This window comes from Eriocheir sinensis, chromosome 60 (assembly GCF_024679095.1).
Source record: "Eriocheir sinensis breed Jianghai 21 chromosome 60, ASM2467909v1, whole genome shotgun sequence".
Classification (NCBI taxonomy): Eukaryota; Metazoa; Arthropoda; class Malacostraca; order Decapoda; family Varunidae; genus Eriocheir; species Eriocheir sinensis.
In genome coordinates, this window is record NC_066568.1 from 394,812 (window position 1) to 419,054 (window position 24,243).

Consider the following 24,243-nt stretch of genomic DNA (forward strand, 5'->3'; position numbering starts at 1 on the left):
CCTTGAATATTTTTTTTTAATTCTTTTTCTAAGTGTTACAAGAGAAAAACATACCGCGCCAATACCTGTGGCGCCGACTGTATATATATATATATATATATATATATATATATATATATATATATATATATATATATATATATATATATATATATATATAATGTATGTATATGTGTTGTGTGTATGTGTGTGCGTGTGTATGTTGTCCTACAAGAAATAAAATCAAGGATGGTCCTTAAGTAAAACCAACCGGCCAACAAAAAAATGGATTATCCGTTTTCTGATCGGGATTACAGGTAGCGAACGTCCGAGATCAAGCCACTTGTGACATCAAGATCAAGATCAAGATCCCGCTTAAATTTTGTTTACGTTGTAAGCTGCTCATACAAGAAGCCGTCCCGTCATCCTTGAAAATTTCTCTACACACAGGTGGTGAGTATTCTTTGATAAATTTAAGAAAGACGAAGTCTTCAAAGTGAACATTAGCCCGAAAAAGCTAAGAGAAAATGTTCTCAGAATCCATATACAAGCCAACCCAAACACGCACAACGATCTATCCCTCGTCAATGTGTCAATCTTGCCCACACTACTACTGACTCTCTGAGTGATGGTGATGATGATGTGATATTGTCATGTGAGAGGAAGCAGGATGTAGATTTTGGAGTTCAGCAGGTGTTAAATACAGATGATCACATACGAAAGCAAACTGAAATTTGTTCTTTATTTAGTAATAAAGTAAAGGTATTTGATTGTGACAGTGAAACCACAAGTTATCCAAAAGTAGCTCCAGTTGTTTCAGAAAATGCACAAAGCCAGCTGCGACGATGGGCTGTTGATACTCAATTATCTCACAGCTATTAATTCATTGTTAACTATTCTAAAAAAAGCCACTCACAGAACACTATCCATGTTTGGGTGTGACCTACAATGACCTCCATACACTGCCCATAGTACCCTGTTATCGTGTCCACTCCCTAATTTGTATTTTCTCCGCCCACTAATTTTGACCAATCCCTGCCCTAAATTATGTGTAAAATAATGTTTTGTTCCACCCCTTTGTGTTTCTTTCCCTCCCTCTTTTAAATTGTATAAAAAGTCCTTCTCTTGCCTTCTTCACTTCAACATTCCAGGTGCCTTGGTCCCTCCCTTCCCCTGCCGCTCCTCTCTCATCTTGTGTAAGTACAATATAATGTGAATTTCCTCGGTAACTTAGTGTGTGTGTGTCTGCGGGTTAGGTGTTATGTTGTAGGATTTATTTGTGTTTTTATATTTGTGATTTTATTTATTTAACGTGTTGTGCTTATTTTATTTTAAAGTAGTAACTGGACTTATCTTTTGGAACTTGTAAATATTTCACTTTCATTTTTGTTGTATTAATATAATTTCTTTTGTTATTAAATCAAGAAACTATTTAAAGTTTTCCTTTTTTCCTTTTTTGTCCCTTGTTTTAAGTTTATTTAAGTGATCCCTTTTATTTTTTTTTATTGTGTTTATGCATCTAGAGGCCCCTTGGTAATGATTACTTAAGGTTGTGTAACAATGAATGATAAAATAAACTGGAATAATGTTTTACATATTTTACACTAACTGTGTAGTCAGGTTCTTTTAGTTTGAGTTTGCAAAACTAGTTGATCACACTCTAGTCGTTAAATCAAGCGACCTGAATGTTGGGAAAATACTTCAAATGTATGATACAAAATAACAAAGAACATATTATTATCAAAGTTATATGTTTTAGGTACAACAGCTGAAGGTTTTGGGAGGAACTACATTGAAAGTTGCAGTAAAGTCAATTTTGGATACTGTCATGTCAAATCGACTGCAACAGAGATTCAATTGGGAGGGCAAGAAGTGTTGGAAAACAAAGGAGAATTTCACCAAGATAGGATTCAAATCAACAAAGCTTTGTCAACTGGTGTGTGGTGAGTACAATTTCAAGTATATATGAATCATGTATTTAGAACAGTCCAACTTAAGAAATGCTAAATGATACTTGATGTTGGTATTAGAAGACTGCTATGTTGGTTATCACAAACATTGAATATATTGTTTTCTTCCCATAAACAATTCAAAGAAACTATCCTCCAGGTGAATAAAGAAAAGGTGGAAGCTCTTCTGTTGTGGCCACCTCTTTGTTAGACGTTCCCGAATGGAGTGAGGAGGCATCTGAGATAGTTACATAAATCTTATACTTTCTTTCAAGCAGAGGAGAAATATTTATTGTACTTGAGTTCGAGAGTAAGTCATGAGTAGAAATTATTCATAATGTTCCATGCATGCTTCCTCAGTCCTACATGGTGGAACACTGTTCCCTTGCCATACGGCAGCTGTGCCCACTGGCCAGTGGTTAGGCACCTGGGGGTTATTAGCTTCTCACCCACCCATAGCTACGCCACTGTAACCTTCCCTATTTAACTAACACCTGACTGGGAAGACAGGGTGACCAATGAGGAGGTGATGAGAAGGTTTAGTGTAGGGGTACAGCAACCTTTCAGTGGCCATTAGATTTTACAGAATTAATAATGTATAGTTAATATATTTACATCACATTATTTGTTGACAGGAGTGCTGCTCATGAAGCCACAATTTTCTACAAACGAGAAGGAGATAGGTCAAACAATTATGAAATATCTCCGTTGTTCCGGCAATCGTTGTGGAGGTAGAGCACAAAGGTTGAAATCCCAGTCAAATGATTCAGCACATTCATCACAAGATGGTGTTTTGTCAGACATAGATAGCTAGATCTTAATTAGATGATTGATCACAATAGCCATGTTTAAGTATTTGTATACATTTCTTTTTTACTGGGAAAGTAATGGAAGGAATTTCATCTCATGCATTACAAAAGATTCTCCAAGGAAAAGATTACTGGATTTGTTATTTTCAGTTTCTGTTTGAATCCCCTTAACTTCTTGCAATGTTTCATGTAGTTAATACTGTATTCATCACTATTATTATTATTACTATTATTATTATCATTATTATTATTATCATTATCATTATTGTTGCTATCATTATTATTATCATTATTATTATTACTCTTGTTCATTTTTTTTTTTTTTTCAATTCAGTTTTTACTTCCCTAATATGTAAGATGTATCTCACCATGATGCTGTGATTTGCCTGTTTTATAGTATAGAGGGAGAGATGTATCTCACCATGATGCTGTGATTTGCCTGTTTTATAGTATAGAGGGAAAGATGTATCTCACCATGATGCTGTGATTTGCCTGTTTTATAGTATAGAGGGAGAGATGTATCTCACCATGATGCTGTGATTTGCCTGTTTTATAGTATAGAGGGAGAGATGTATCTCACCATGATGCTGTGATTTGCCTGTTTTATAGTATAGAGGGAGAGATGTATCTCACCATGATGCTGTGATTTGCCTGTTTTATAGTATAGAGGGAGAGATGTATCTCACCATGATGCTGTGATTTGTCTGTTTTATAGTATAGAGGGTGTAACTGTGGTATCAATATACCTCATTATACCTCATTGTTATTACGTAAAATATTAATGTGTAAGGAATTTATATGGTGCTAAAAGGATAAACTTGTATGGTGCTATTAGAAGGTAACATAGGTGCCGTTAAGAACGCTTACACGCAGCTGCCGATGTTCGTTTGTTTGGGTTACGCGGGCAGCGAGTCTGTCGCTTATAAGTGGATATGAATTGTAGACTCAGCGATATGGAGCGGTGATTCAATCTATGGCACTGGAGGTCAATATATTTTGCTAATATTTCTATGTTATAACACAATGTTAAGCTATGTAATGTTAACATACTGTGTATAAGAGTGTTTAGAATAGTTTAACCTATGAATGCAACAATATATGACTTAGGCTTCAGTGCAAGGAGCCAGAAAGTTTGGGATGTGTAAATTGATTATGTCATCACTTTTCCCATAGTTTCACGGCACGACTGGGGCATGTATGGCGCACAAGATGGAGGACTCTTTGTCCAAAGCCACATCATAGGAATAAAGGAAAATTATACCAACGAAGTTTCCATGTCCTGCTGGCAGTCCATGCATGTCTGCGTGTCTGTGTAAACCAGCCCTAAGGGGTGACTGTTCCATGTGCGCTTCAGTGAAACTCCAAGATACTGCAGCTACAATCAAGCTGCAGTCATAAGGAAGCACGGCTCTGCAGTGACCTGCAGTAACCACCAACGATCTGCAGTAAACTCCAGCGACCCTGCAGTGGCCTGCCATGTATGTAACTTCACACTGGTCACTTCAATGTTTCCATCTCCATGGACAGGTGAGGCAACACTCCTAGCAAGCACTTACAACCTGTCTACATCCACTCATCACCTGCAAGTGAGGGGTTTCCAAGTTCTCTAGGTCACCGGCATTCAAGAAGTAAGAAGTAAACTCAGTGTTACATAAAGATTCACTTAGGTGATAATAAGTATAAATCTTCTTACAATGAGTTCTAATGAGGATGCCACAGTTATTAAGGGTGACCCAGGTAAGGGCCAGGATGAGCAGGTGGACGAGGCAGCACGCAGTGAAAGACAGAGAACACAAACAGAGAAGGGTAAAGAGTATACAATTCAGGTGTACAAGAGTAGGTGTTCAACAAATAAGCGTGCTTGGAAGAGGTCAGCAAACGGTATCTATGCCAAAGTACAGGGGTCAAGTTGTACTAATGAATTACAGGAATGTATAAAAGTTATGGATACAAAGTTTGAAGAGTTTTACAGTGCTTGTGAGGAATTAATTGGAGCTGATCCTGAAAGTAATGAACAAATTACTCAGGAGTTGGATGACTGTGAGAAGTTTAACTTTAATGTAATCCATGAAGTTGTAGAGAAAATTAAATCTCTGCAGCATGAAAATGATTCAGCAATATCTGATAATTCTAATGTTTCAAAGGGTAAACGAGAACAGGCTGGAGCTAAGGCACAGCAGAGCACAGCAAGGCAAGGCAGAGCAAAACACAGCAAGGCGAGGCGAAACAAAGCACGATTTGGCAAGGCGAAACCAGAAGGACAGGAGCAGCACCACAACAAGCCTCAGCCCATAACCACATCCTCAGCCTCTGCAATCACGCTCAGCCTATAACCACATCCTCAGCCTCTGCAATCACGCTCAGCCTATAACCACATCCTCAGCCTCTGCAATCACGCTCAGCCCATAACCACATCCTCAGCCTCTGCAATCACGCTCAGCCTATAACCACATCCTCAGCCTCTGCAATCACACTCAGCCTATAACCACATCCTCAGCCTCTGCAATCACGCTCAGCCCATAACCACATCCTCAGCCTCTGCAATCACGCTCAGCCCATAACCACATCCTCAGCCTCTGCAATCACGCTCAGCCCATAACCACATCCTCAGCCTCTGCAATCACGCTCAGCCCATAACCACATCCTCAGCCTCCTCAATCACGCTCAGCCCATAACCACATCCTCAGCCTCTGCAATCACGCTCAGCCCATAACCACATCCTCGGCCTCCTCAATCACGCTCAGCCCATAACCACATCCTCAGCCTCTGCAATCACGCTCAGCCCATAACCACATCCTCGGCCTCCTCAATCACGCTCAGCCCATAACCACATCCTCGGCCTCCTCAATCACGCTCAGCCCATAACCACATCCTCGGCCTCCTCAATCACGCTCAGCTCATAACCACATCCTCGGCCTCCTCAATCACGCTCAGCTCATAACCACCTCCATGGCCTCTTCAACCACGCCTCAGCTCTTAAACAACACAACCCCGACCTCATCAACAACGCTGCTACAGTTACCGGCCCCCGGCAGTCTACACCCGCCGGCGCCTCACTCGCCCCAGTGCCTTCCTCCATCCTGCATCAGTCATAACTTCAAGGGTCTTCAATACAGATATAAGCATTCAAATGTTCCCCAATCTCCCTGATAGATAGTTAGTTAGGTTCAATAATATTCATTTATGTATGTATTCATTTAAAAATGTCACTCCGCTAACCGCCCAGGGGCTGTAACTATATTCATACACAAGAAAAGTTATTAAGTTACTGTAAGGGCTATAATTTCAAGTCTGTCAACCTGCCATTTGGACATTACTGAACACACACCCACACCCACACACGCACATTAGTGAATTATCACCACTCCCCCCTTAACTAAACATTCGTAATGGCCCGAAATGTACTACAATTGTAATGGTATCGTGTAGTGCGGCGACGGCCTGATGAATGAGCCTCCCATAACCCACTTAGCCAGTGGGGTACCTCTTTGGCCGACTCGGTAAGGAGTGGCTCTCCCGTCACGCTGGTCGCGGGTTCGATCCCAGGCAGCCGGCGAATACCCTGATCTTGATTAATTTCTCGTGTTATTTCAATACACGCAGAGGCCGTGTTGAGAAATAGGAAGGATGGAAAAAGAAGCTCGTCGGGGCATTACATTTTTCCCCATGTAAATAGAGTTAACCTGGGGTGTTTGCGCAACCAGTTATATATGTATGTGGGTTTCTCATGTGAGAGAGAGAGAGAGAGAGAGAGAGAGAGAGAGAGAGAGAGAGAGAGAGAGAGAGAGAGAGAAAGGAAAGAAGGAAGTACACAAGAGAAGGAGAAAAAAATGAAAAGTATGAGAGGAGAGAGAGAGAAAGAAGTTTGAGAGAGAAGGGAGAGAGAGAGAGAGCGAGAGGGAAGAGATGGGTGTTGAAACAAAGAGGCCTGTTGTGCTCCCATATCTCCCCTACAATCTGTAGTGTCAACAAAATTCAGAGGTGTCAGGGGTCAAAACAGGGTATCGTTGCCAAAAGTGGTCAATCTGCCTTCTTTTAATTATTGCGGGAGAACGGTAAATATTTATAATGGAAATAAAATACCAGTGACCTTATATTGATATTGGAGGCCTACCAAGGAAATCTCAGGTCTCAAGCAGGCCTACCCCGCGACCAGTTTGTCACTCCGTGACGTCACACCAAGGCATTTTGGGGCCGAGACTAACGCCCCTTCCTCGCACTAGGTTGTGGGAGCGAGCTCATTCTCACGAGCGACATCGCCCCTTTCAGGTGAGGAAAGAGCTGTTCACGGTGTTCAACTCACTTTGGCTATAATACTATAACTGAGACTGGGATTCTCACGAGCGACATCACCTCTTTCAGGTTTGCCAAAGGCAAGCCTGACAGATAGGAAGCTGGGCGTCGCCCAGACCAAGGCCAACATGCAGCAGTAAACACTTTTGAAGCTGCATTGTGGGGGATTGCCGGTGGCAGGGTGTGTGAAGAGAGGAAGGAAAGGAGAAGGCCAAAAGGGTGGTATGTGTGTCGTTCTCAGGGGTAACAATGGATAAGCGCAAACACTCACTAGTTTAGTTAGGACTTAATTAAGGTGTGGAATGGTGGAGTCTGTGTTTCCCCGTGTGGGTGGAAACAGTTATTATGTTGGTGCTCCTTATTGCCATGTGTGCATGTTAGTTTAAGGTGTTAATGTTAACCTGTGTTCATGGTATTTACAAATGTAATTAGTGATGTAAGATACGTAAGCTAACCTCTAATAAGTGGACCCTGTCCTATGACCCTTAGCTCACCATCAGAATCTCTAAACAGTAATTACCTCAAGTAACTTTCTTAAAGTCGTGTTACCTATATTACTTGGGCAGGTGATGATCCTGTGTGCGATAATGATGCCTCATATAAGACTGGGTGAATAAACTACTAATTTTACTCTGTGGTTTAAATGATCAACAATTAATTCTACTTTGAGGTATAATGAGCCTACATAATTAATTAAAAGAGTGCCCATGAACGGCACGACACATTGTCTCAGAGTGGTTCACACGGGAATCCACCCACCTTCCATCATTACCGCACTAAAGGTAACCATCACAACCCAGAACGAGTGTTCACTTGTCCTGAGGCTTGTCTCAACATCATTGACAACCGCTCGGAAATAGCCAGACGACCACACCGCTACCACATTACCATCAAATCAGTGGCTGTCAGAAGGAATGTAGCGTTGCCTTGAAAAAAAAAAAAAAAAAAAAAAAAAAAAGACGTTACACTAAGATTTTCAGGGTGTTTGCCCTAAGGGAATAAGCCATTTCAAAAGCTGCAGTTGGGACCGAAAGGGACAACTACCTTCCGAACTAAGACCAAGACCCAAGATGATAGATACAGTGAACACTGCTCTCATTCACGTGGTATGCTCTCCCTACGGCAAAGTAACTCATCCCAAAACGTAACTTCTCCTAAATCTGAATTCTTCTCCAAGGTGAACACCTATCTCAAACGCATTGGGGTGCTTTCAGCAGGTGTTTTGGAAGAACAGTGTTGCCACTCATGCCAGGGCTACTTGGTGCGACAAGTGGAAAATTTAAAAATCCTAAAAAAAATCTTCCATGACAATCCGTATAAAACCGAAACCGTACTATTGGAAACCATACTATTTGAGGGACGACTGTATTTCATTTGAGCCAGTAATGTGAAAACAGTAGATAAATCAGTTTGTTTGATGCCAACCTTCAATTTCAGATACCTATATTCAGGCATGGAAGCTGGCTGAAAAAGCAGAATATCTTTCAGATGTCCAGAGTGATGGAGATTATGGAAGAGGATTCAGAAAGTAGGAAAATAGCAATTTAATGCAAACACTTTAGTAACAACTGTCATGTAATTACTCATATAGTTGTTTCCTAAAATTATTAAAATGCTCATAATTATCATAAATGGCATGAAGAATGCACTGAAGAAAAGAGGTAGCCTGTGGAGCAAGGTAGAGTGCTTGTGTGTATAGAAATGAATGGAGGAAAGTGGTGTATGCATGATTCTGACACAGCTCAGCAGAATGGTGGAGGCATCTGGCATCCGTACACACTTTCACTGGTCTCCAGCGCGCAGCCTACCGAAGGCAACAGATCATTTTCTCCTTTTGTTCGGAATACAAGTCATGTCTCGTGACGCGTCAAGTAGTTCCTCTGCTCCAGGCGGAAGTAGAGCGCAGGCGAATCAAAGTGACAGTGACTCTGATGACTGCTATGGTAGTGACACTGACAGAGGAGGGAGGGGCAAGTATTTGGTTACTGATAGTTATGTAATAATGGATTTAGTTTTTTGTTATTTCTGACACAGTTCAGCAGCCTCTTGGCGAGTTGTCCCTGCTCCTGGTCCAATCAGGGGTGGGGTGAGTTGGAAACCATAATGCAGCAGCTGAGGTAAACCAGCACTGCTGTTGGGCCTGGCTGTGAAAATCCCTTTGGTATGTGTGGCACATGTCCCTGTGCACATGGAGGGGGTCAGATCTACAAATTGGGTGGAGTCATGTTTACTGGAAATGTTATTGATTATAAAAAAAAGTCTGTTCACTTAAGTCTGACCCAAGCTGACAACACAGACCTAAGCGGTTCGTAAGCACAGTGCAGATTAGCAGAAAGTGCTGCGTGAGATAAACACAAGCAGAGGTTAAAGAAAACTTGGAAGCCATAGCAGCAGCCAATCAGCACTCAGCTTGCAAACACACTTAGGTTTATATTGTCAGCTTAGGTCAGACTTAAGTGAACAGACTATCATTAATTTGGCTCCACCCCTACTCACCTGGAGCTTAAGTGGGCTAAGTGAGTAGTGTGTGTGTGTGTGTGTGTGTGTGTGTGTGTGTGTGTATTTACCTAGTTGTGAAATACAGGAAAAGAGCCGTACTAGGCTCTTGCTGTCCAGTCTCCATAACGCTTATTATCCAGTTTGGCTTTAGATTCATGAACTGTTTTTGCACACAGTCTCCTCATCAAGTCCGTTCCATGTTATGCTTCTGTATGGAAAACTGTATTTCTTGATGTCTCTCCTATAGTCACTCTTCTTCAATTTCTTACCACTGCCTCTTGTCACACTTCTGTCATGTACCACTAGGTCTTCCCTGTCCAATTTCTCCAATCCCTCTTGTATCCTGTACAATGCTATAGGTCCCCTCTCTCTCTTCTCTCCAGTGTTGTTAGTCCCAATTTCTCCAGTCTTTCTTCATAAGTATGTTCTCTCAGAGTTTCCGGTAATTTAGTCGCTGCTCTTTGTATTCTTTCCAACTTTCTAATTTCTTTCTTCAATCTAGGTGACCACACTAATGCTGCATATTCCAGTCTTGGACGTATCATCGATGTTATTAGTTGCTTCACCATTTCTTCATCTAAATAAGTAAATGCTGCTTTTATGTTTCAAAGAAGATTGTATGTTTCCCCAGTTATCCGGTCTATATGTTTTCCAAAGGATAACTTATCTGTTATGATCACTCCCAGATCTTTTTCTTCAGTTTTTTTCATGATTCTTTCATTACTCAGAGAGTAGTTCCCCAATATTCGTCTACTGCTCTTACCAAACTCCATCACACTACACTTCTCTGTATTGAATGTCATTTCCCATTTGCGTGACCATTCACTTATTCTATCGAGATCTTGGCTCAGGGCTACACAGCCTTCTTCATTAGCCACCCTCCTCATTATTTTAGCATCATCAGCAAACATATTCATATAGCTTGTCACCCCTTGTCATGTCATTAACATATATTACAAGCATAATCGGAGCCAACACCGATCCTTGGGGGACTCCACTAGTTACATCCATCCAGCTCGATTTATTGTTCCTGATTACTGTTCTCATTTCTCTCTTCGTCAAAAAGTCCATAATCCAATCCAATATTGAACCACCCAGACCTCCAACATGATTACGTTTCCATATTAATCACTTGTGTGGTACTTTATCAAACGCCTTCATTAAGTCCAGATACACACAATCTGCCCAACCGTCCCTTTCCTGTATTATATCAATTACTCTTGAATAGAAGCTGATCAGATTAGTTACACAAGACCGTCCTCCTCTGAATCAGAATTGGCTATTTGTTAATATCCAATTCTTCAAATAATTTTCTAACTTCATCTGCTGATGTTTGTATTCTCTCCAGACCCATCCACTCTATTTCCCGGCACTGCATCTACACCTTCAAACTCACTCTCCCTTGTGAACACTGTTTGGAAACAATTATTCATCACTTCTACTATTTCACTGATACTATCAAAAGTTTCACCATTAACTTTAACTTTCTGAATCTCATCTCTATTTTTCAACTTTCCATTTATGAACTTATAAAACAGCTTTGGCTGGTCTTTGCACTTATCTACAATATTTTTCTCAAAATTTCTTTTTTCTTCTCTTCTTACTTTGACATAAGCATTCCTCTTCCTTTTGTACTCATTCCATAGATCCATCCTCCTATTTTTTCTCCATTTGTTCCATGCCTTCTCCTTATCCTGCTTGGCATCTACACACTTTCTATTATACCACTCTTCTCTTGATTTCTGGCCTTCTTTCATCCTTGGTACCCACTTTTCCACTCCTTCGTTGTAAATCTATAGAAAGATAGCCCATTTTTCCTCCACATTATCAGCCTCAAAAAAGGGATCCCATTGTGCTTCCTCAAAATGTTTCCCAAGTTGATCAAAATTTGCCTTATTAAAGTTAAACCATTCTTTCCTGTAGTCCCCATTCCTGATTATTTTACCTCCTTCTCGTAATATGTACTCGATAAGTACGTGATCGCTCTTCCCTATAGGGCTCTTATAGTTCATCTCCTCTATGATATCTGGCTCCCTGGTGATTCTCAAGTCCAATCTAAATGGCTTGTCTTCTCCTCTGAATCTTGTATTTGGTTATTGCAATGGGTACAGAATCATATTTTGTGGAGTCTGTCTCAGAAGAATTTGTAATTTAGCTTATATACATAACTTAATCATATTTATATAACTGATAAATTCTATCATCAACAATAGTTGTAATGGTTACAAAATCTTATTTTGTGTAATCTGATTTGGAAGGAGTCATAATCTTCCATATATTACTGTAACTTTGTGTATGTGACAAATTTATTCTATTATACATTACATTAACTTTGTTTTTATAACTTTAATTTCAGTATCAGCAGTCCCTAAGCTGACTGGCAGGGCATCTTGCCAGACTCTACTGTGGGGCTCAACTCAACAGCTGCAAGCAGGCAGCTGCAATGGACCAGTGGACCAGTGCAATGGACCATCTGTCGATGCTACCTAGATAACACATCTAAGTACCATCGACAGATGTATGTGTGTGTGTGTGTGTGTGTGTGTGTGTGTGTGTGTGTGTAATTTATTTTCTTTTATATTCTTACTTATCAGGTCTGATTAAAATGTCACTTATTAATTTTCATGTTTACAGAGTTGCTAGTATTTATTTTTGAAAGGAAGAGATTATTTGAGCAGAAAGTATATGCATTAGTTTTTTATTAAAATGTTACTATTATTTAATGTTTAGAGAGAGTGTCTATAGTCTGTCCAAATTAACTTGGCCAATTTGCACCGAGAAGCCCCTCCCTCATACTGGCTAAGCTCCACCCCCCTTTCACCTGATTGGCTGTTCATGACATCATGCATTGTTTCAGAGACATGTACCAAATATATATGATTGAGATAATCTAGCTAGTTTCATGATTAAAAAATATTTGTAATTTAATTGAATGACGGCACGCTAATTTAACAATCAATGACATCACCTAAGAATCAAAGTACAATAATAATACTACCAGTTTTCAAGGGAGAACGGGGCCTTCAAGGCAATACGGCAGCAGCACTGAAGGCAATGACAGTAGGCTACCTATAAAGTAATGCACACTTTCCGTGATTATTTCCTACATAGCTCATTCACATAGGCATACTAAATATCACATAAAAAGTATCTTCAACAGTAACCTCATACAGGTAGGAATCATTGTATTAATGAGTAAGTTTTGTATTTGTGGCATAGAGGGGCTGGTAGGCTATGTACGCTTGGCGGGATAGCGGGTGACGGAGAGCGCTGCAGACGCACCACCCGTCTCTCCAAGCCACAAATAACAAAACTTACTCCTCAATACAATGATTCCTACTTGTATGAAGTTACTGTAGAAGATACATTTTATGTGATAACAGTACTGTCTCCAGGATTGCGAGTTTCAAATTTGCGATTCACCGAGTTTGCGATAGGGACCCCCAAAAATATATTTTATTGAAAACTGAAATTGCAATATGACCCGAAAGGAAAAGGAAAAGGCTGCTAAAACCAGGTTTTTTCACACCTAGTTGTGGTCCTTTGTAGTGCGGCGACGGCCTGATGAACGAGCCTCCCATAACCCACTTAGCCAGTGGGGTACCTCTTTGGCCGACTCGGTAAGGAGTGGCTCTCCCGTCACGCTGGTCGCGGGTTCAATCCCAGGCAGCCAGGGAATACCCTCTCCTTGTTGTGATTAATTTCTAGTGTGTTTCGATACACGCAGAGGACGTGTGGGACTGGGAGAGTAATAGAAAAAAAGAGAATAGAAAATCTCGTCATTAAACCTTGACTCCCATTCTCACCCTTATCCACCCCCTGGGCCTTTCCATTGGCCGCGATAAGCATGGTGAGTGGGATCCGGGCAGCCAGGCGCATGTGTGCGAGTAGCCCCGACCGTGCGGTGGGCCCGAGCAGCTGACGGGCGGCTGATGATGGCGATGGTGATGAGTCGGCGGCGTGGCCCCGGCATCGGCGAGACCCAAACGGCATTTTCACAGGGGCCCACGTGTGAGTGGCTGTGCCCATTGTGGGACCAGGCTCCTCAGTTTGCCAATTCTCACTTTCCACATGTTGCGTGGGACCCCTTTCCTTTCTTCCATCTCTTTTTCAAAAAGAAGAGATGGAAGAAAAGAAAGGGGTCCCGTGCAACATGTGGAAAACAAGAATCGGCAAATTGAAAAGCCCAAACCCACAACAAACATAGCCACACACCCACGGGCCCCGGCAAAAACACCGTTCAGGCGGCGCTGATGCAAAGGCCATGCCGCCGACACCCTCATCAGCCGCCCGTCAGCTGCTTGGGCTCAGCACGCAGCTCGGGCCATCTGCACACATGTGCTTGGCCACCCGGATTGGTGGCCAAGCGCAAGATGTCGACGGTTTTCAGTTTTCCCCATAAGAATAATGGTTCAAAGTTTGCGATTTGAACGTTTGCGACCCACAACATCGACCTATTTATCGCAAACTTGGAGACAGTATTGTATATTTAGTATGCCTATGTGAACAAGCAATGTCGGAAATAATGAAATAATGGCGGAAAGTGTGCATTACTTTATAGGTAGCCTACTATCATCACCTTCAATGCTGCTGCTGTATTGTCTTGAAGGGCCCGTTCTCCTTCAAAACTGGCAGTAGTGTTATCGTTCCGAAGGTATAGCACTTAACTCAAGGATCGCGAAACTCAAGATATTGAAAACACTGAAAAAGCGCTTATCTGTTCCAACCCGTGTTTATATATATATATATATATATATATATATATATATATATATATATATATATATATATATATATATATATATATGTGTGGGCTGTGGCACTAGTAGACTATCCATCTGGGCCTGATGGTCAGCCCCAAGCCTGTCATGGCGCAGTGGCGCTATTATGATTGGCTCATGCTGCTCTCCATCACTACTCATTTTCTCCTTTCCCCTACACGTCTACACACCCACAGCCTACCACCATCAGCCCTGTGTCTCCTGAAGGTGTGTAGGCAGCAAAATAAACTTGATAAGCGGTAACTCACCAGGACGGGAAGCGGCATTTTGAACGGACGCTGTTTGTTGACACTTGATTCACGGGAGTTTGAGGAATTGTAGGAGCGTGGCTTGCTGCTCCGAAGAACACGCATATTTTTCTGTGATAAATAAAGGTTTTCCAACATTATTATCTTATAAACATCATCAAAGTAGACATAACACAGAGGATATAAATAAGATACAGTATAAGGAGAGGGAGAAATATTCACATAAAAATCATATAAATACATTGACAGTCGTAACAGAGTATTAAGATATTGTTAAATAAATGGTTTCTCTCTCATCATCATTTCATCGACGCCTGCTCCAAGGAGCTCCCATCAGGGGATGGCTACGGCAGAAGTTTCCACCTTTCACTATCCAGACACTCCCTCCCTGCCTGCTCAAAGTTTCTCAAGGATCTTTCACCCTTTTTCCTGATATACTCCTGCACCATATCTCTTCATTTCACTGGAGGTCATCCTCTAGCATTCCCTCCCTCTATCTCACTCACATACACCCTTCTGGTCATCTTACTCTCCTCCATTCGCTTCATGTGGACAAACCACTTTAAAGTCTGTCGCTTCACTTCTTCCACCACTCCACACTTCTTCCCTTCACCCCCGTGACACATTCCAAAAGGCTCATACACACTTTCATTACTCATTCCATCCATTCTACTCACACCACAAGCACTCCTCAAATAACTCATTTTCCACTGCCTGCACTCAAGACCTCTGACTCTCATTCCAGGCCCACATTTCACTTGCATATGTGAGGGTTGGTACTATTATTGTATTTCTCAAATCCCTTTTTACCTCCAGGTTCACACTTCTGCCAGCCATGATTCGTCCCAAAGACCCTACCACCCTTCTTCCTTGCAATGCCCTTTCTCTTATCTTACCCTTTGTATCACCATGCTTACACCTAACTGATCCAAGGTACTTAAACTCATTGACTTCCATTTCTTCACCATTCAAAATTATTTTGCATTCTTTTTCACATTCAATTCCCACTCTATATGGGCATACAAGATCTACAACCTCACTTCTACTTCACTCACAAACCATCACTTTACTCCTGAAGGTGTAGAGTCAACAAAATTATTGTCCAAGAGAGGTAGAGAAAGGCTACAGGTGGCTCTTTTCCGTCTATTCCTTGTCTTCGACCACCTATTCCCTCCCTTCCCCTACACGCTGCCACGCCCACAGCCTACCACCACCATATCCTCCAGCCCTGTATCTCCTGAAGGTGTGTAGTAATGAAACATACTGGCCGAGAGAGGTAGAGAAAGGCTGCGGCTCTTTTCCATCTCTTACTCGTCTTCAACCACCTATTCCCTCCCTTCCCCTACACGACCACAGCCTACCACCACCACATCCTCCAGCCGTGTCTCCTGAAGGTAGGTAGTCAATGAAATATATGGGCCGAAAGAGAGGCAGAGAAAGGGAAAGATGAGGACGAAGACATAGGGCACAGCTCTTTACCTTCTATTCCGTGTCCATCACTACTCATTTTCTCCTTTCCCCTACACGTCTACACACCCACAGCCTACCACCATCAGCCCTGTGTCTCCTGAAGGTGTGTAGGCAGCAAAATAAACCTGATAAGCGGTAACTCACCAGGTCAGGAAGTGGCATTTTGAACGGACGCTGTTTGTTGACACTTGATTCACGGGAGTTTGAGGAATTGTAGGAGCGTGGCTTGCTGCTCCGAAGAACCCGCATATTTTTCTGTGATAAATAAAGGTTTTCTAACATTATTATCTTATAAATATCAAAGTAGACATAAAACAAAGGAAATAAATAAGATATAGTATAAGGAGAGAGATAAATATTCACATAAAAATCATATAAATACATTGGCAGTCGTAACAGCATTAATATACTGTTATATAAATTGTTTCTCTCTCATCATCATTTCATCAACGCCTGCTCCTAGGAGCTCCCACCAGGGGATGGCCACAGCAGAAGTTTCCAACTTTCACTATCCAGACACTTCCTCCTTGCCTGCTCAAAGTTTCTCAAAGATCTTTCCCCCTTTCCCTAAAGTACTCTTGCACCCTATACCTCCACTTCACTGGAGGTCGTCCTCTAGCATTCCCTCCATCTCACTCACATACACACTTCTGGTCATCTTACTCTCCTCCATTCGCTCCATGTGGACAAACCACTTTAAAGTCTGTCGCTTAACTTCTTCCACCACTCCACACTTCTTCCCTTCACCACCGTGACACATTCCAAAACGCTCATACACACTTTCATTACTCATTCCATCCATTCTACTCACACCACTACATATGTGAGGGTTGGTACTATAGTCTGTTCACTTAAGCTAGATTCCTGGCGCCTAGGCAGGTTGGTAAGCTTGCAGCTGATTGGCTGCTCTGCTCTCCCGCTAACACTCATGTCGGACCACATCTTGCATGCTCGAGTGAGACATGTTTCTTTATTATATGCCATAGCTCAACTCATATACGAGCTAGCCAGTTTTGGTTGACACCATCAGACTCAGCAGTGACTGTAGAATCAAGATGTATTTTAAAAACTCGACAAAACAAAAAAGAAAATGGTATTACGATCAGTTGAACCGTGAAGATGTTAAAAAAATGTTTGTAACATGTTTTACTTATGCTCACTGTTTTCAACAGTTGTTCATTGACTGAAGAAGTATATTATTACATGACGTAGGGAAATCTCTCGTGAACACGATAGTGTGATCAGAATGCAGATGAAGCTCCACCAATTGAGAGCACAGGGTTGTTTATAGCAACATGTCACTCACCCCAACCATCATGGCGCGCGTGACACGCATTTTTTTTATCATCATCATACAGGGCGTCTCGCGCTCCGTGATGGTTGGGGCGAGTGAAATGTTGCCATAAATAACTCTGCGTTTTCAATACGTAAAGCTTTAACTGCATTCAATGCATTTCTCAAATCCCTCTTTACCTCCATGCTCACACTTCTGCCAATCATGATTCGTCCCAAAGACCCTCCAACCCTTCTTCCTTGCAATGCCCTTTCTCTTATCTCTCCTTCCACATCACTATGCTTACATATAACTGATCCAAGGTACTTAAACTCATTGACCTCCATTTCTTCACCATTCAAAATTATTTTGCATTCTTTTTCACATTCAATTCCCACGCTATATGGGCATACAAAATCTACAACCTCACTTCTATTTCGCTCACAAACCATCACTTTACTTTTGTTGACATTTACTTTCAGCTTTCTCCTTTTACAGACACTATAAAAAACACTGACCAAATTTTGTGAGTCACTTTCATTTTCTGCAATGAACAATGTGTCATCAGCAAACAGCATCGAATTCAGTTACACAGGATCGTCCTCCTCTAAATCCGAATTGACTATTTGTTAATATACTGTGTGTGTATGTATGTGTGTGTGTGTGTGTGTGTGTAATTCACCACTTGGTCTGCTGCGGGTCTTTCTCGAGACAGCCAGCCGTTCCCCTACGGAAGGAGCTCAGAGCTCAGTGACCGATCTTTGGGTAGGACTGAGACCATTCACACACAACACACCACAACAACGAGGTCACAACTCCTCGCCTCACGTTGCGTACCAACTCACTGCTAGGCGAACAGGGGCTACACGTGAAAGAAAACCCAACCCAGCAAACCGTCACCGTCGGGCCTCCGTCGGCAAAATTTGTGACATCAATTCGACAGAGAGCCTCTGTACTCCCAGCAAACATAACCGTCGGGCCTCCGTCAGCAGAAGGTCGGCCACCGTCAACAAAATTTCTGACGTCAAATCGACAGAGGGCCTCCGTACTCGAACAACTTCAGTTATCATCTCATGCAGTAACATGCTGTAAATGCGTGTGTAAAAGACGTTGTTTATGATTGTGGCCCAATGATATCTATGCGATGGATAATGAGTCGATCAGTCTTTCCATAAACTGCAAATTACCATGGGCATATAGTACATACACTTTTGTGTACACACACACACACACACACACACACACACACAATTACACACACACGAGCGCACGCGTGTATAACACAATAATTATTAACGTTCACCAGTGACGTGAATCCTTCTTCGATTACTTTTTCTGTAAATCAATCATTGTTATCATTATCAATATCTGTAAATTAAAATGAAATTATGTACTAAGTGGACTTCTATATCCATAATGTAATAGGAAAAAAGTCGGGCAATCATGATGTGTTAGATAATCTCGATCACTGACAAACGATCAGTGCTGGACGGCGACACAGTGTAGCTGGCGGCGGGTGTGACCCGTGGTAAGTGAGGCGTCTGCTCTTCCCTGCTGTATTTTGAAACACTTTTGTGTGCAAGGTAAGTTTGCTGAAGTTCTTATCATGTATCTTATGCTGTACTGTGGTAGTTAGTTGTAATAAGTGCATAAGATTAGCTGTAACTGGTGAAATGACTCATTCACAACCCAATAGCCTAGCTACTTTACTTTGTTTTCTCGTGGTTTCTCTTTTCTTTTTTTTTTTTTACTTAAATTCTCACATTGTTCCTAATACTGTAATATTGTGTCAATGGCAGATTCGTTGTCATAATATTTATTAATATAGTAGCCTACTGCATAGTGTAATTGCATAATGCTTTTTTTATTAATTTCTAGAATGTGTCCATGGGCATATGAGTAGGCATATGAGAGCCGTGATGGAAAATAGGGATGTACCGATACCGATACCCCAATATTTGACCGATACCAATACCTGTGCACTGAATTTTTTTATACAACAATTCCAGCAGCTAAAGGACAATATCAAATGTTAAGAAAAAAAAAGACCCACTACTTGTTCCACCATAGAAGAGAAGGAAAAAAAAAGTAATCAGAGCTGGCCTGAAAAAAGATGTCCATAGTCATGAATTTATTTTTATCAAGTTTGTTATTAATAAACTTTGGTCTCTTAAAAGACATGGGTAAAAACAATCAAATGAAAAAAACAGTAATATAAAGTAGTCACCCCCCGCCGTTCGCGGTCTCACCCATCGCGGTTTCGCGGTCAACAGTGGCGGCTCGTCAATAGGGACTGTGAGACTGCAGCCACCCCAGTGGATTTCTTGGATTCACGAAAATAATGTTAATTTATTTATGTTTGACTATCATTCACATGAAACACCCAATCTCATATATTTATATGAAAAAAATACTGCAAAACAATGAAGAAGTACGTAAATTATTTACGATTTAATGATAAGCGCGGAGGCAGCAGGAGAGAGATACAGATATAGAGAGAGAAAGGGGGGGAGGCTTCCCGCGCGGTATGGAGAGTGTGGACTGCCTCCCACGCGGTCTTGTCTCAGCTGTTGTTGTGGGGAGGTATGTGTTCTTGCGTCGCTCTTATTTTCGATCGTGTTTTTCAATTTGCCAGGGATGATTTTAAAATATTATTGATAGTGATGGCTTGTGCTCAATTTTAATTATCGTTGATGGTATAAAATCACAGAAACATCGTATAAAATAGTATTTTTCGGTATTTTTTTTTACTCGTACACCAGTCTCGAGATGGCTTTACTTACCCTTCTCATCTGATAGAGCTTTTCATGCCAGGTCTAAATGAAAAAGTTATTGATCTGTTTGCACAAAACAGGAACAGGAGAATGGACTTCCTTTTCAAATAGCCTAAGCCTGCACTGAGGAAGTCAAGCATTTACTGGTAAGATAAGGCCTAAGAAATTAAATAATTATCTATATATCTATATAATCTATGTCAATGGTATGTTAAACAATAACAATAAAACATTTAAGATTTCATTTATGTCTGAATGTGAGACAGCCCCCATCAATAACAGTCACGAGCCACTGGCGTCAACTAATGTGACCCCGCTTATCTGTGACCCCAGTTTCAGCGTATGGCGGATGCATTGACGCTAAATAGGAAGGCAGAGAGGGAGGGAGGAGGCAGAGAGGAGGGAAGGGAGAGAGGAGGGAGGAAGGCAGAGAGGAGGGAGGGAGGCAGAGGAGGGGAAGGGAGAGAGGAGGAGGAGGGAGGCAGAGGAGGAGGAGGGAGGCAGAGAGGAGGGAGGGAGGAGGCAGAGAGGAGAGGAGGAGGGAGGGAGGCAGGGAGGGGAGGAGGGAGAGGAGGCAGAGGAGGGAGGAGAGGAGGGGAAGGGAGGGAGGGAGGAGGCAGAGAGGGAGGGAGGGAGGAGGCAGAGAGGAGGGGGAGGGAGAGGAGGGAGGAAGGCAGAGAGGAGGGAGGAGGGAGGCAGAGAGGAGGGAGGAGGGAGGCAGAGGGAGGGAAGGAGAGAGAGGAGGAAGGCAGAGGAGGGAGGGAGGGAGGGAGGCAGAGGGAGGGGAAGGGAGAGAGGAGGAGGAGGAGGCAGAGAGGAGGGAGGAAGGCAGAGAGGAGGGAGGGAGGGAGGCAGAGAGGAGGGGGGAAGGGAAAGAGGAGGGAGGGAGGGAGGCAGAGAGGAGGGGGGAAGGGAGAGAGGAGGGAGGGAGGGAGGCAGAGAGGAGGGGGGAAGGGAGAGAGGAGGGAGGCGGGGCAATGGACGTTAGGTTGCTCCTGAGTGACGTCACGGTTAGACTGTGACGTCATGCTTTCCTATTGGCCAGCAGCTCACTCAGGGACGACTGGTCGAGATTTTCTCATAGCAACATTATCCTAAAAAAAAAAATTCACGCGCCGCCACACTGCAGTGTTGCCAGATTGGGCTACTTATCGCAAATTGGGCTACTTTTGGGTCTTCTGTGCTACTAAATTTTGACCCCAGGGTGAGTGTTGATTACATATTGTTGTCTAACAAGGTCTTGTCTCATTTCAGTCATTAAAAAGAACGAAAAAACATGTTTTATATGACGTGTCAGAGGTGACTTCCCCAAATGCATATTTTCCCATAGGGTTATAGTCCCATAGTTTACGGTTTCATCATCGCGAAGTCCGAGCAAATACCCGCGAACAGCGGGGGATGACTGTAGTACTATTTATTTGATTATACATGGAGTATGGATTTTTGCGAAAGGCAAATACAGTACCCTCTCAAGTTTCGCACTCGCTTCGTTCCGAAGGTATAGCGCTAAACTCGAGGTATTGAAAACACTGAAAAAGAGCTTATCTGTTCCGACCCGTGGAGATTTTTTTTTTTTTTCCCCTACATGTGGGCTATGGCGTCGGTAGACTATCCATCTGGGCCTGATGGTGGGCCCTGAGCTCGTCATAGCGCAGGCAACTGTTTATACTGGCACCATTATAACTGGCTCATGCTGCCCCCTGGAGCTCACTTTTTTCCTCCTATACTCCCTTGTTATTTAAAAAACATACCGTGGAAAAAGGAAGAAAACAGGAAGAGAAAATGGGTCGTTTTAAAGCCACAGATGAAGTCTTACGATTGGCTGAGCTCTGAAAACATGCTTGTGATTCGCTGGGAGTCCGATGACATCATCGCCGGCACTCACCCGGCCAGCGGCCTCGCTGCCTTAAGGCAGTGTCACACTGGCCATTTTCTTCTAACCGTTGTGGCTATTGGCAACGCCCGTGCGCCCATCCGGGATCGAGTTGTCAGTTGTACGTAACCTGATGTCATACTGGGCCCTTTCCTTCCCACCGCGTTGGCGGAAGCTTGGGCAAACGCCAAATCCAACTTTTCCGAGTGTGCGTCACACGCGGCCAAGGTCGGTTGGCAGTATCCACATCCACAACGTAAACAAAGCACTTGCCCTGTATCAACATGGCGTTGTCTGCTAAAGTAAAGGCTGCCACGGCTTGTGCTGCCATTACCCAAGTTATGGACTTGCTGCAGTTAAATGGAAGGAAGAAGCTGTAGTGGGGGTGGCGTGTCTGTGGTTCTTCCGTGCCAGTTCTTATTGTCACCACTGCACGTGAGCGGCCAACCCACCCATCTTGACTCTGACCACATAAACACGTGGATTGAGTAACAACACACACACACACACACACACACCAGACTCATAATGAACCATAGCAGATGTTTCTCACAAACAAAAATGACTTTGCCATTTCCTAGAGTGGGTTAGAACTTATTTGGTGAGTGGTTCATACAAACCAAACATACCCAATGGCAAGAAGAGAGCAGTGTTAAAAACGACTGCTCTTCTTGCCAAGAGCTAGGTTTGGTTCATGTGAGCCACTCACCAAATACATTCTAACACACTCAAGAAATGGTGAAGTCATTTCTGTTTGTCAGAAACATCTGCAATGGTTCCTAATGAGTCTGGTGTGTGTGTGTGTGTGTGTGTGTGTGTGTGTGTGTGTTGTTATTCGATCCATGTGTTTATGTGGTTGAGTCAAGATGGGTGGGTTAGCCACGCACACGCAGTGGTGACAATGAGAACTGGCATGGAGGAAACACAGGCATGCCACACCCTCAACTGTATTTTAACTGCAGCAACAAGTCCATAACTTGGGTCATGGCAGCACAAGCCGCAACAGCCCTTACTCTAGCAGACAACGCCCAACAGCCCTTACTTTAGCAGATGACACCAAGTTGATAGGCTACAGGGCAAGTGCTTTGTTTACGTTGTGGATGTGGATACGGGCAACCAACCTTGGCCATGTGTGACGCACACCTGGAAAAGTTGGAGTTGCCGGTTGCCCAAGCTGGCGCCAACTCGGTGGGAAGAAAAAAGACCAGTGTGATACCAGCTTACGAATAACCGAAAACTCGCTTCTGGTTGGGTGTACAGGCGTAGCCCGAAGCCCCAACAGTAGAACGGAAACACCGCCTCAAGGCAGTGAAGCCGTTGATAAGGTGAGCATCGTCATCGGACTCCCAGCGAATCACAAGCATGTTTTCAGTACTGTCAGCCAATCATAAGGCAGCCGCCTTCAACTGCGGCTTCAAAATGACCCATTCTCTCTCTCTCTCTCTCTCTCTCTCTCTCTCTCTCTCTCTCTCTCTCTTGCCACAGCCACAATGTTTGGAGGAAAACGTCCAGTGTGATACTACCTTCAAAGGTAGCGTGCGTGACATGTCAAAGCAGTGTGAAACTCAGGGTGATAATGCGCAAAACTCGTGATGGTAAGAATTTAGGACTAACCGGGAAACTCGTGGATTGTGAAACTCGGATAGCACGAAACTCGAGAGGGTACTGTACTGTAATTTCTATAGTTACGATAAACTTCCAAAAAGCACGTTTGGTCAGTGTTAAAATCAATCCGTTCACTGAACACAGCCAAAGGGCGCTGGCTAAATTCTGACAGGTTGACAGATACGTAGAGAGGCTAACTCAGAAGACGGAGCAGAATGTGAATGGTACGTGTATCAGACCAGCATCTGCGTCACCCACACACTACATGCTCAGCAGCCAAGAGAGAAAAATGTTTAAATTGAATAACAAAATTATTTTACATCTCCATTGAATTATTGTACAAATTCTGGGATTATCGTATGATCGTACAGGCGTTATTGTACATCATACAAATGGTCAGATTTCCGTATTTGTACGGTAATTATTGTACGACTGGCAAGGCTGATGAGGCGAGTGGAGGGGCTGCCAATCCCGCGCCGAAGCTACTAAACCTGTATTGTACGCGTCCATGGTACCAAAGGCTATACTGTATACTAAGTATTATACACTTGTATTCCAAGTAATATGAATCTTATTGTTTAAAGTGATGAAAATTAAGTCACGGGAAATTCCAAACTATGTAGTATCATGATACTAGATAATTTCATTTTCTAATATTTTTTTAAAAATTTAGAAAATCCAATTTCTGTT

At 42.6% G+C, this 24,243-nt stretch overlaps 1 long non-coding RNA gene across 1 annotated transcript in view; it reads right to left on the reverse strand.

Annotated features, from left to right (window-relative positions):
* Nucleotides 1–24,243, reverse strand: part of LOC126985658 (uncharacterized) — a 55,291-nt gene that overhangs the window by 12,152 nt on the left and 18,896 nt on the right. Inside the window, exons 3-4 of the long non-coding RNA XR_007738840.1 lie at nt 16,173–16,283; nt 14,559–14,669 (exon numbers count right to left, since the gene is read on the reverse strand). This is a non-coding gene — a long non-coding RNA (uncharacterized LOC126985658). The remainder of the gene's footprint in view (nt 1–14,558; nt 14,670–16,172; nt 16,284–24,243) is intronic.